This window comes from Carassius auratus, unplaced genomic scaffold (assembly GCF_003368295.1).
Source record: "Carassius auratus strain Wakin unplaced genomic scaffold, ASM336829v1 scaf_tig00029828, whole genome shotgun sequence".
In the NCBI taxonomy this organism is placed as follows: domain Eukaryota; kingdom Metazoa; phylum Chordata; class Actinopteri; order Cypriniformes; family Cyprinidae; genus Carassius; species Carassius auratus.
Window position 1 is genome coordinate 1 of NW_020525798.1, and position 14,055 is coordinate 14,055.

Genomic DNA, 14,055 nt, shown 5'->3' on the forward strand with positions numbered 1-14,055 from the left:
TGATGTCTCTGATGTTGTCCTGAAACACATATCACATATGATTGAGCTACACGGAGCGTTAAATAGAAAGAGAACTGACGGACACGTCTGAGATCGCCCACCTTGTTGAAAGTGTCGTAATGGTCATTGACCATCTTCTTCATCAACTTGCTGAAGCGAGCGTTGATGGCCACGAACTTCTTCATCATCGTGCTGGGCAGGATACGCAAGAAAGGGATGAAGTCCGCAGGATTGCCGCTTCCCACGATCTTCCCGAACTCGTCGCTCAAATTGACCAAGCTCACCAGCTCGTCGTCGTCGTGGCTGTAGCGCTGGCCGAAGCAGATCCCGCAGATCACGTTGGCCACAGACACCACGATGTGCCGGAAGGGATCGAAACTCCCGTCGGCCTTCATGACGCTGTGAAGCCTTTCGATCAGATAGAGACCTTCCTTGCTGATGTGCTCCTCAAGGGCACATGAATACTCTGAGCTTTTGGCTTGCACCGTGGAAAATGTGCGCAGGGCGCTGAGGGCCAGCTTGCGACGGGCGCGCCAGACACCCACCTGATCCGTACTAAAGGCCAGGCTCTTTCCGTCGCTGATGAACTTGCTGCTGTGGAGATCCGGACGTCCGGCGAACTCCTCGCCTTGTTTGAGGAGAGCTTGACGGATCACGTCGTTTCCGCTGAGTACTACAACGGACGCATCCCGATCTGGATCTGGAAGACAGGGCCGTGAACTTACTCATAGCGGTCAGGCTCAGATGTGGGGTTGTTTTCCCACTTCCAGGACATTTCCGATGATGGGAAGAGGCTTCGGTCCCGGCAGCTCTGGAGCCCTCTGGGATCTTAGTACGCATGAGGCGCATGAGGAGATACACCACAACATATCGTGATGATGGCCACCAGCTCTCAGACACAGAAATCGGGCCCAAAATGGGGAAGAACTGTAAGAGGCATGGTTATCTTTCTTGTTGTGTTTTCCTTCACATCTTTGCTCTTGCAGACAATACAGGTTACCTGTTTAAAACAAAGAGCAGTCAAAACTGTTAATTTAGAGAACGAAGGAATAGTGCAGTAACACTTCTTGCATGGATGATACTGAAAAAGGTGTCTTTCCACAACCTGTTTTTTTTTATTTTTTATGTTGCATTGCATATGCATGCAATAGCTTTTTTAGTGCATGCATGCATCTAACTGATCTATTTTTGCAGTGGTTGTTCGGTTATTTACATTTTGCGTAATTCATTAATGATAAACTACACATGGAGCGATCTGTCTCAAGGTCAGAAAGCATATCTGAGACCCATGTGCACACACCTTTACACACACTCATACATGCAGTGCAACCTAACGTTTTTAGATCATACAGTGATATATGGAAAAAAAAGATTCTGAATAAACATCAACAGGTAATGTGTTAGTCAATAAAATGTATATATATATGAATGTGTACATGAAAGCAATATAAATGAAAATATGAATAAATGAAGTATATGCATTTATATTTAATTTATATTTAATTTATTTGCATATGTGTGTGTGGTGTGTGTGTGCATATACCCACAAAAAAATAAACAAATCTATATATATTTACAAACAAATACATTTTATTTTTTAAGTATTATATGTATATTATCTAAAAACTCATGCACATCAAGAACAAGAAACAAGAAAGAAGTAAAGTGAGTTCTTTTGGGAAAAATGTTGAATTGGTTTCTGCAAATATAATTAAATATTTTCTAAAAGAAAGAAGCATTGACTTTAATCTTACCCCGAGCGATCCGAGAATCTTTCTTCTGTTCTGAGCTGAATTTGTCTGTCCAGAGTCAATTAGCTCCAGAGGAGTGCAGCAGTATTCCAGCGGGGAAAACTTTTATAGAGAAGAGCTCGTGGCGATTGGTTGCTCTTCTCGTGACGTCACGAAGCGCCGGAGACTTTGTTAATGGGAGAGAATCAGAGATGGGAGTGAGATTAAGGGTGATCGACTATTAAGAGTGATTACACTTAACATTAACGGAGAAATAAAAAAAATACTGCGAGAATAATTATTGAGACGGAGTGCTCTTCCATTTCCAAACACACACATATCTAAATTATATATATATACACACACACACACACACACAAAACAAAAACATGAATGATGAACAGTGGATCAACCCTTACATAGTCTTTATTAGTAGCAATATGTTTATTAAACTACATGCATTATTTATTAATATAGATGGATTCAATAATGATAAGAATAGATTTATGCATTAAAAGTACTAGCTAAATCAACCAATCAATCTATAAAGAAATTTTCAATTGTAAAAGACCCTTGAAGTGCAAGAATATAAAAACATTTTGGCAGTATTTTTGACGCGATGTAATAATATAATATTTTTACAGAATATAATACAACAGCTGTCTGTCCAAACACCAATCAATGCACAGACTGAGAAATAATGCGCAATGCCAATTATAGATCAGATGATATTCACAACTCTTAAAGAATTTACAGTGAAACTACAGGCTTAAAGCAATTATATAGAAAGGCATGTTGATTAACAGTATACGTCTTAACAGACAGAAGTCCGTGACATAAATCTATTTGACAATTTCAGCAATTATAGACTAATTAAACTGTTTGTTGCAACACATCTTGAAAATGCCTGCATATTCGCCGAAGAGTAAATCGACGAAAGAAAGAGTTTTGCGTTGATTTGCAGGATCATGTTCGCCTGGCACGCGCTCGTAACTCATTAAGCAACCAGGTTAGAGCATCGCGTGCAAAGATGTGTGTGGTGTGTGCGTGTGTGTGAGTGTTACACAGCCCTGCTGCAGATTCCTGCACACATTTTTCATACATCTCATTCACAGTGTCAACAGGAAAAGCCGCCAGAAATGGAGTAAAACCGTGTGACCTTGAAACGCAGAGGCATGTTACAAGCGCTGTAAAGACCGACCGACCGCTCCTGAACTGATTGTTTGTTCTGCGGTAGCGTTCTCTTGTAAGAATCTCGGGTCACCTCAGACTGTTATCATGATTTGAAACACGCTACGATAAACTCATCAAACCAGCATCGCGTGCGTGCACCTGTGGCGCGCGGGTTAAAGATTGGCCACGTTGCGTGAGAGCGCGCGCGAGGATGCTGGAGGGGGGAGAAGGCAAACGAGTTCACCTTACCATCATCTAACACTCTCTGTCAGTTCAAAGCTGCAAAAAGACATAATGCACTTTTTGAGAAGGATTCATTTAATGCACGCGCCTTTTTCTAAAGGTTGCGTCCAGGCTTTCTGAAGGATTGTGAAATGAATGCGAATGAGATGCTCTGGTCTCAAATATTTGCTTTAACTCTTGATATGATTCATACTGGGAGGTCTGATGGTATTCAGTTGATCAAAGATGAGGAACAGATCCAGGGTCAGCGCGAGCGGCTTCTAGAATCCTAATTATACACGCTGATTGCTCGTGTAATTAAGGCTCTCTGTAGGGGCTTTGAAGCTCTGGTGAGGTGTCTCTGAAAACAACAAGTCAAGAAAGACAGCGTGCGAAACATAAAAGAGTTGCACAAAAATAAAACCGAGTTTTATTCCTTATACTTATTATTATTATTATTTTTTTGCATAATGTAGTATTATATTATAGTATAGTAATGGCAATTTGATTTATACAGCACCATTAAATATAACTGCTTTACAAAAAAAAAAGGTTAATATGTGTAGCCTACATGAACTTTTATATGCACCTTTTAGGTAAATAATGTACAAAGGTGTAACTTTTAAAAACGTACTACCAGTGACAGTTTACAGCTTTCTTTCTGAGAGTATGATAACTACACTACTAAAGTGACAAGAGTTTATACAGTGTATACCCTACCGTTTTATTGGCATTGATTCTAGAAAGTTTAACATCCATTACATTAAAGAATCTTTATAGTAGGAAAAAAAGTTATTTAGATAATAATGTGATTATAATGTTTTTCACACTACGAAAAAAAAACAAGGGCTAACAAATGTTTATTTATTTTTCTTCTATTTAAGATTATATATGGACAAACCAATGCAATGTGCTCTAAACATGAACTGGGACATTAAGTGTTAATTAAGGACCTGTTTTTTGGCAGCTGCACCACTAGTGACTAGAATGAATGCATATACTACTGTCTGAAATGTTTACACTGCACACCGTTGTATTGGCATTGATTGGCATTCAACGCGCTTTCAATTGCATAGAAAGCTTCTTATAGCCGTAAAGCTTCTTTAGCATATATTCTTCACATGCATTTTCGTAAGGAGTGAGATCTGGCCGTGTCTCGTGCGCTCGCGTGAGAGTGCTGCTTGGGGTGGGCTCGCTCTTCGGGACAATCCTAAATCTGCTCAGTTAGTCACGCGAAGGCGGCAGCGGCTCTCTCTCTTCAGCACGAGGGCGCGGGTTTCTGCGCCGTGAACGAGCCGGATCTTTGGTGCTTTGAAATCATGCGATCGGTCACTTCGACACCACGCAAACTCAGCGCGCTTAATCCCGCTTCAGAGCCGGGACTCGCCTCTCTGACTGTAATCCGGTTCCTCGCGTGTGAACTGGGAGTTACGACGCTTCTGTGTGACACACATTCCTCATGAATCACGGCAACCGGCGCGACCGAGGCCAGTCTGGACAATGAAATCACACTTGAAGTGCGTGAATGTCACCAAATCAAAGCAAAGAAATAGAAAGAGAGATCTATAAGCACCTGTGCTTCCTCTGTCAGGACACATGTGTCAACTAACCTTCACTAAAACACCTGCTGAATCACATGCATTGAACAGAAGCATGGTAGAAATCAAACATTATTATTATTTATATGCATTGGCTTTATATTATGCTTGCTGAAAACTGACTTCTGTGTCGAAATGTTTGAATGCTAATCCCTTTATTTAATGCATTATACATGTATATTATAATGCATTCATAAATAATTGTACCCAAACTTTAAAATGCATTATAATGTTTGAAGGTTTGCTTAACGCATTAATCTCTGTATTATAGCGTATTATAAATGAGGTTACAATTATTCATGAGATCATACATTATAAGGTGTGTTACAACACATAATAATTAATGCATTAAAATAATTTAATCATGCATTATGAAGACCTTAAGTAAAGTGTGATTTGTGAGTGGACTTGAACACTCGACAAGTTTGATAATTTATGTCAGGGTGCAAATAGTGAAGAATCAAAAAGTCAAGAGTTTGAAAATAAACATTATTTATCAGGCAAATACAAAATATTAGGCTCCATAATGCAAAATCCAAAGGATAACAAACAAACACAAAACAAGATCCAAAACTGAATTAATAATTTGTGAAATGTATAAGTTAACTGCACTCAGCAGAGACTGAACTCTGAACAGCAACTGGGAAAAAACACTGCAAAACAGCATACAGTTCTGAACACTTGAGCAGTAATGCAGGGTTTGCGTGTGTTTGGAGACGCTATATCAGTGTCAAAGGACAAACTAAGAGAGCAAGAAACATTTGATTGCCTTCAGCAGTAAAACTCCAAGCAATCTCACAAGATGAAAGAAGACAAATGAGTGTGAAGCTTCATCACGCAACACTCGAGCACCTGCCGCGCTCACCTTTACTGAGAGTGTGTGTGTGTGTGTGTGTGTGTGTGAGGAAGAGAGGTTTTATCTACTTCAGAGAGACTAAGGGTACACACACACACACACACACACACAGTGAAGGTGAGCGAGGATTCAGACCTGGGAGATTTTGTGCGTGTGATGTCATTGCTGTTTTCATGTTTATCGATGGTTGCTCTTATGATTCAGAGATTCCAAAATGTAACAACACATTTGAATGTTTACAGTTGTATCAGTATGGTATGTATAATGCAAAGTTTGCAAGAAAGTACTCTGAAAGTAATCTAAAAAGTATATATATATATTCTTTTTTATTATTATTAAAAAAGGCATGTTTAAGATTATGTAACCTGAATCAATTTCTCTTCACATATGTCATGCAGTATTTATAGTGTGTTCATGTGCGTGACTGTGTGTGTGTGTGTGTGTTCATGTGCGTGCCTGTGTGTGTATGTGTGCGTGCCTCTATGTGTGTGTGTGTGTGTGAACACGTCCAGCTCTTACCTGCAGGGTTCACTGCGAGGGCCGTCCACCCATCAGTGTCATGTTTGTGTTTTTGTGGGCAGGAACAGCACTGAATGGAGCGAGAGGTTTTGAAGTGTCATGTTTGAAGAACGGCATGAAAAAACGACCTGTCGGCACGCAATCTGGAGCAGTTCTGCACACCTCCAGTCACCTGATAGACAGAAAGACACACATGCATCCCTGTGCATGTTAATATAGCGTCACTGCATCAAAATACATGCATTAATATATATATTTAAAGTTTAACACATGTATATTCATAGGTTGTGTAACTAACACATGCAAGGATATTTCTGATGCCCTCGTAACTGTTTTCGCCGAGGCTGCAGATGTTTTTATGTTTCCTGGTGAAATCGGCTCACACTCTCAGATGATTGAGGCAGGAGTCGGTGTGTCTGGCTGCAGACCTCGCGTGTGCCCTGAAACGGCCGTCTTAATAGGATTAGCAGCAGCTGAGGTTCATGACACTTCACCGTGACCTGAGCATGGCCTTCTGCTTCCCACCGGCTGCAAGGCACGGAGGTCAGAGGTCATGTACGCTACTGTGACATGGCAGAAAAACACACAAACATCACATCTGCTCCGAACAGTTTAGCACAACTGAACTATTACAAAACAGTCTTTTTTTTACTTAAATTCTGCATTTTTACTCATGGCCTTTAATGCACCTGAGCTGAAAATTAATAAATAAATGAAAAATACATACATTTTATATATATATATATAATTAAGTATATGCATTTATATTTAATTATATTTAATGCACAGTGTAAGTTTTTGAGGTAGTAACCAGGTTTACATTTAACTGCAAGTTAAATTCTTTATACAGTGGTGTATGTAATGACTAAAAAAATAATTTTGATGACATAACAAAACCTTCCCTAACATAATAAAGTAATAAGAGAAGAAAGAAATAATTGTTGCATATATACATATATATATATAAGAGTTGTTGTTAAAGGACAAGGAAGTAGGGCAACCAAACCCGGGCCACATCAAAAAAGATTTGTGTTTATAATATGACTTTAATGTGGTCACATGACACTGAATGATCGGATCTTCAAAGGTTTTACACCTGTACACTGTATTTGGTGTTGAATCACCTGAGACAAAAAAAGCAGGTGTAAACGGGTTCTTAATGCACCTTAATCCAGATTGTATTGTATTGTGTATACTGTAGGTCATGATGAATTACAATGGTTTTCAGGTAAGTTCTGGAGGTGTGTGTGTGTGTGCTGCTTATGTTAAACAATCCTGTTATATAAAGGAACTTGTACTCCTAATTAAACGACCTTCACCTTCAGTAAAGCACAACAGATTACACAGAAAGGACTTCTGCCACACTGCATGAGGATTGTTTAAATCAACAGACACTGAACTCACAAAGAGCGATTTCCAGTCAACATGATAGAGTTCTGCATTATTAGAAATGTTTAGTTTCACTGCAAAGATTTCCATGAAATATTTTATTTACACAACAACTTTTTTGTTTTTTCGGCCTGGAAATCACAGTTGTAACATTCCTTGATATTTATACAGTTTTAAAAACATTTATTTATTTATTTACACAGATTAGGGTAACAAGAAAATACTTTCAATCATGATTTTACATGTTTAATTGAATGTGTGATTTGCCATTGTGAAATTTACTAATATTGAATTAGTTTAGTTTAATGGTGCATTGGGAGAAAGTTCATATTTACCAGTTTGCATGTCATAATTACGATGTCAAGTCATTTTGGCAATGCACTTTTCCTAGAAAATATAAAAATAAAAATAATAAAAAATTGTGTCTGACTTGTATTCTCACTGATGCTTCCAAAAAAATAATCATGAGTTTATGGTGGCCTGCATGTGCATTTAACACAAATACAATCTTTCCAACATGACCATAGGTTTAAATTCAAAAGTAGCACCTACTCAGAAGAAATTAAATTTCAGACAGGAGTGAAAACGAAACAGATTCAGTGGATAGTGGATTTTTTTTTCTTTCTTTTCTTTTTTTTTTGCAGGGAATTTGTCAGTAGTAGCTCAGTTTTAGCATGAATGAGCTCATCCCCGCGGGGATCAATAAACTTCATTCATATTCCTGTCACGATCCGAAAGGCGTGAGAATGAAGGTGAGCGGCGAGCATCAAAGCGCCTCGCCGCACGCAAGCGCGCGCGCGCACGCGTCCCCGGAGCTTGAGAATCAATGGTAGATCGCCTTCCGTTCTCTGGAGGTTCGGCGAGTCTCGGAGGGACAACAATAGTTGCGTGCGGAAGCTCGAATCAGCCATCAATCTGAGTGTCACCTCACGCAGCGGCACGGCCTGTGCTGAGTCAGACAAAAACACCGAGAAAACATGCATGCACTGAAGGGAAAGCAGATATGTGACTGCTTGACACGCAACACGATCACACACACACCCACACACACACACACCTACCTCTAAACACTACTGTTGAGCTGACTAAAACCATTCCTATCATTTTTTTTTTAAACTCAAATATTTATTAATGAATTCATTTTTTCCAGCTGACTGAATCAGTCGTGAGGTGTGACACAATAATTAATAAAAGTAAAAATAATAATAAAATTAAAAATAGTAATAACATAAATAATAAATCAATAGTCTTTTAATGAACTCAGCTGCCTCCATTAATAATTAAATATGGAAATAAAAAACGTTTAAAATAGTTGATGAATGAAACTATTATTGAGATACTATTGTAATTTTTATATATTTTAAGTGGTCCATACATTTTTATTTTTAGTAAAGAAATTGTAAATTTGCTGGGATATGGTTGCTATTTTTTAAATGATATATATATATATATATATATATATATACTCATATATATACATACACACACACACACACTTCTATGTAGTTTATACATTTTTATTTCAGTTTCAGTTTTATTTATTTTAGTTCAAATTTAACTAATAACTAAAAGGAGACATGTTGCTTTGGTTTTTATATTTTATTTATTTGAATTATTATAGGGTTGTATTTTTAGTTTTAGCTAATCACCATTACACACTACTAGCTACCCGAATAAATATAAATATGTGATGTAAATATTTAATCAGGCTAACCCCAAAAATCTAACCCTTGCATATTTAGAAAAATAAAAATATATAATGTTTATTTTAATTTTTAATATTGTGATCAACATTTCTTGCCAGGTTTAGCTCTAGACACATGGACTACAGGTATACCATTATAGTTAGTACAACATTTTTGCATGTGTAGCACAATAATAAAACTAAATCAGCTTTTGCATTAATGAAATGAGGTTGTGTCAGGTAAAGTTAACTGGAGGGGTCATTGTTCAGCAGTTGTGCAGTGCAGTTGGGTTAAACACACACACACACACACACACACACACACACACACACAGAGCTCGGACCCTGAACACTGCGCGGGTTAATCATCGCGTGCAGACTGTGTTTGCTCTCGCTGTGCCAGGGGTCAGTTGGAGGGGGTGGAGGGACGGTGGACGGTCACCCATTTATCAAAACAATCACTGCAGGCACGCTACTGTTGTGTAAATAGCAAAGTTGGCTGAGATTTTACCAGCGCACTTTTTCAGCCCTTTCAGAAGTCGCCGGTTTGAGTTATGCGCTGATCTAATAAGAATGATATTTTTAGAGTGAACTATTCTTATTGTTCATGAGGTGAATATGTCAGACCAGACAATGCATCCATTGGCCATGCACAAAAAAAAAGAAAAAGGGTGAACTGCTTGCATGCAAACAAAGAATGTTGAGTCAGGCTGTGTAGAATCTCAAAAATAGGATTTAACATGCCTGATTTAAATTGACTTCATTAAATTTCACCATGCACTCTTAACCCTCCCAAACAAACAAATAAATATATTATTTTTTTTATTATTACTTTATTTTATTTATTTTTTTTTTGGGGGGGGTGGTTAATGAACATTGCCAAAATTATCCACGAAAACTGCTTTTTCACACTCAAAAACTGAGGGGAATACGATCTGATCAATGACGCCTCAGATCAATCAGCTCCAAAAAAAACAAACATACAAAGCATGTGCTAATTGAAAGAAAGGAAGTTGACAATGAGGTTGAATCCGAGATTTGGTGTTAATATTGCATAATGACAGATTTACAAGCAATTTTTAAAACAAAACCATTAACACTAAGTTAGGTGAAGGATTTTAAGCACAAAACAAGGGTTAAAAATAAAGGTCCTTATTTGGCTTCAATGTTTCCCTGAGGAACCTTTAACATTCATGGAACCTTTTAAATAAAAAAAAAAACAATAAAAAAAAACAACGTTCTTCAGATTATTAAAATGGTTCTTTTAAGATTTGTTCACTTGAAGGTTATTTTGAGACCTAAAAAGGTGTTCTATACAGGTTTTGTCTCCAGAGCCGTGTTGAGTAACTCGCTGAACCCAATTCAAGCATAACAAACCCTTCAGCCCATCTGAGACAGGATGTCCGTTTACAGCAGCTACCAAGTTTGTCTCTGTGTGTGTGTGTGAGTGGGTGGGTGGGAGTGAGTGTGTACATACATGCACGCTAAGGTCACCACTTAAAGGACATTCAGATAAAACCGTATAAATAATCAAAAGTGTGAGGCAAATTAAAGTTCACGTTATTGAGCTTGAGCGAATTATTATGATAACGATGCAATATTGTTATATTTATGCATATAAATATTATAAAAACTGTTAATTTGACTCTTCCAGTCAGGAAATCGTGTTGTTTACGTGTTTATTGTCTTGCAGGATTGATAACGGACACATGATTGTAATAACTTTTATAGGTTTCCTGTTGCACTTCTGCAGGTTTGCACATGCGTCTCAGACGAGGCTTACGCATCCTGCCGTTTGGTTGCATAATTATAATTCCTGCAGGATTGTTATGAGATCATAGTGAAAATAAATAAGTCAGCACAAATCCTGGATAAACTGTTTATATCTTTCGTGCCAAATGCTTGATTTGTCTCTCACAAAGTCATATTTTTCCTCAGGTATATTTGCGAGAATGTAAAAGTCAAAAGGAAATGGTGACTTTAAGTGAGTGATATTATTGAATTTTTAAATATAACTTGCTACTCCATGTTATTTTACTTAATAGTTGTTCTTAATGCAAAACATTGCAGATAAAACCAATGCGTTTTCATGCACAAGTCAGTTTTGAGGTCTGTTTTGCTTCTAGCATATCGTCATTCAGATTAAAGGAAAGAAAGCATCCAAAACAAGAGTTTTGAGCCTGAAATCATCCAATGTTCAGTTGCAAATTAGTGCATATTTAACTAGATAATGTGTCATATTTAAACATTAAATTATCCCACAACATCAAACACCACAAAAACCACCCAAAATACCCTAGCAACCACACCGACCACCATAGCAACCACATAGAACAGCGCAGACACCAACCAGAATACCCTAGCAACCAGAAACCACCCAAAATACCATAGCAGCCAATCACCCAGAACACCGAACACCCTAGACACCAACCAGAATACCCTAGCAACCACTCAAAAAACAATAGCAACCACCAAGAACACCATAGAATCCACACAGAACATTGTAAAACCAGAATACACTAGCAATTACATAAAATTCAACAGATACCACCCAAAATACTATGGCAACCACCGAGAAATAACCTAGCAACCACCCTGAACACTGTAGCAACCACCCATAACACTGAACACCCCAGACACCAACCAGAGCACCATAGCAACCAGAAACCACCCAAAATAACCTAGCAACCTCCCAGAATACCCTAGCAACCAGAAACCACCCAAATTAACCTAGCAACCTCCCAGAATACCCTAGCAACCAGAAACCACCCAAAATAACCTAGCACTCTCCCAGAATACCCTAGCAACCAGAAACCACCTTAAGTACAATAGAAACCACACAGAACACCAAACAACCCAGACACCAACTAAAATACCCTAGCAACCACTCAAAACACCATAGCAACCACCAAGAACATCAAAGAATCCACTGAGATCATTGTAAAACCAGAATGCACTAGCAACTACATAAAATTCCACAGCTACCACCCAAAATACTATGGCAACCACCCACAATACCCTAGCAACCACCCTGAACACTGTAGCAACCACCCATAACACTGAACACCCCAGATACCAACCAGAGCATCCTAGCAACCAGAAACCACCAAAATAACCTAACAACCTCCCAGAATACTCTAGCAACCAGAAACCTCCTTATATACCATAGCAACCACCCAGAACACCGAACACCCCTGACACCAACCAGAAAACCCTAGCAACCACTCAAAACACCATAGCAACCACCAAGAACAACATAGAATCCACTCAGAACATTGTAAAACCAGAATACACTAGCAACTACATAAAATTTCACAGCTACCACCCAAAATACTATGGCAACCTCCCAGAATTCCCTGGCAACCAGAAACCACCCAAAATAGCAACCACACAGAACACCATATAATCCACATAGAACATTGTAAAACTACCCAACTACCCAGAACCCCCTACTGATCACTCAGAACACCCTAGCAACCACCCACAATACTGAACACCACAGAAACCACCCAGAATACCCTAGTAACCACCCAGAACACTATAGTCACCAACCAGAATACTATATTAACGACCATTAACACCATAAAAACCATCCAGAACATTGTAAAACATACTCAGAATACCACCCAGAACACCCTAGCAACCACCCACATTACCGAACAAAACCGAAACAGCCTAGAATACCCTAGTAACCACCCAGAACACTATAGTTACCAACCACAATAACATACAAATGACCAAGAATACCATAAAAAACACCCAGAACATTGCAAAACTACCCAGAATAACCTGGCAACCACATAAAATACCCTAGCAACCACTGAGTACACCATAGTGTCACAATCATGAACTTCTGTTCCTTTGTGTTTCCGTATTTTGGTCATGTTCCGTTCCTCATTTTGTTAATTGATTAATCCATTCCCCTGTTCTGCTATTGATGTTAATGTAATCTTATATTCTGAGTTTGAAGATTTATGTTGGATGTGCCCTTTTCTCCCCTGATAATTAAAAGATCTCTATATATATTTCTCCTTCATCGTGCGTGTTATTCTACATACCTATATGTATTACAAATAGAAACCAACCAGAAAATCGTATACCCTAGCAACTATATAAAATACCCTAGCTACCACCCAGAATACTATAGTGACCACCCAGAATACCCTAGAAACCACCAGAATACCCTAACAATCACATTGAATTCCCTAGCAACCACTGAGTACACCATAGAAACCAACCAGAGAATCATAAAACTACCCATAATACCAACCACATAAAATACCCTAACTACACAGAATACCCTAGAAACCACAAGAACACACTAGCAACCACACAGAACACCCTAGCAACCACACAGAATACCCTAGAAACCACCAGTACAGCCTAGCAACCACACAGAACACCCTAGCAACCACACAGAATACCCTAGCAACCACCGAGTACACCATAGAAACCAACCAGAGAATCATAAAACTACCCATAATACCAACCACATAAAATACCCTAACTACACAGAATACCCTAGAAACCACAAGAACACACTAGCAACCACACAGAACACCCTAGCAACCACACAGAATACCCTAGAAACCACCAGTACAGCCTAGCAACCACACAGAACACCCTAGCAACCACACAGAATACCCTAGCAACCACCGAGTACACCATAGAAACCACCCAGAACATCATAAAACTACACATCATACCAACCACATAAAATACCCTAGCAACTACACAGAATACCCTAGAAACCACCAGAACACCCTAGCAACCACACATGATACCTTAGCAACCACCGAGTACACCATATAAACCACCCAGAACATCATAAAACTACCCATAATACCAACCACATAAAATACCCTAACAACTACACAGAATACC

The 14,055-nt window shown here is 38.7% G+C and overlaps 1 pseudogene; it reads right to left on the minus strand.

Annotated features, from left to right (window-relative positions):
- Positions 1-4: 4 nt before the first annotated feature.
- On the minus strand, positions 5-940 carry LOC113079902 (cytochrome P450 1A1-like; annotated as a pseudogene).
- Positions 941-14,055: the final 13,115 nt, after the last annotated feature.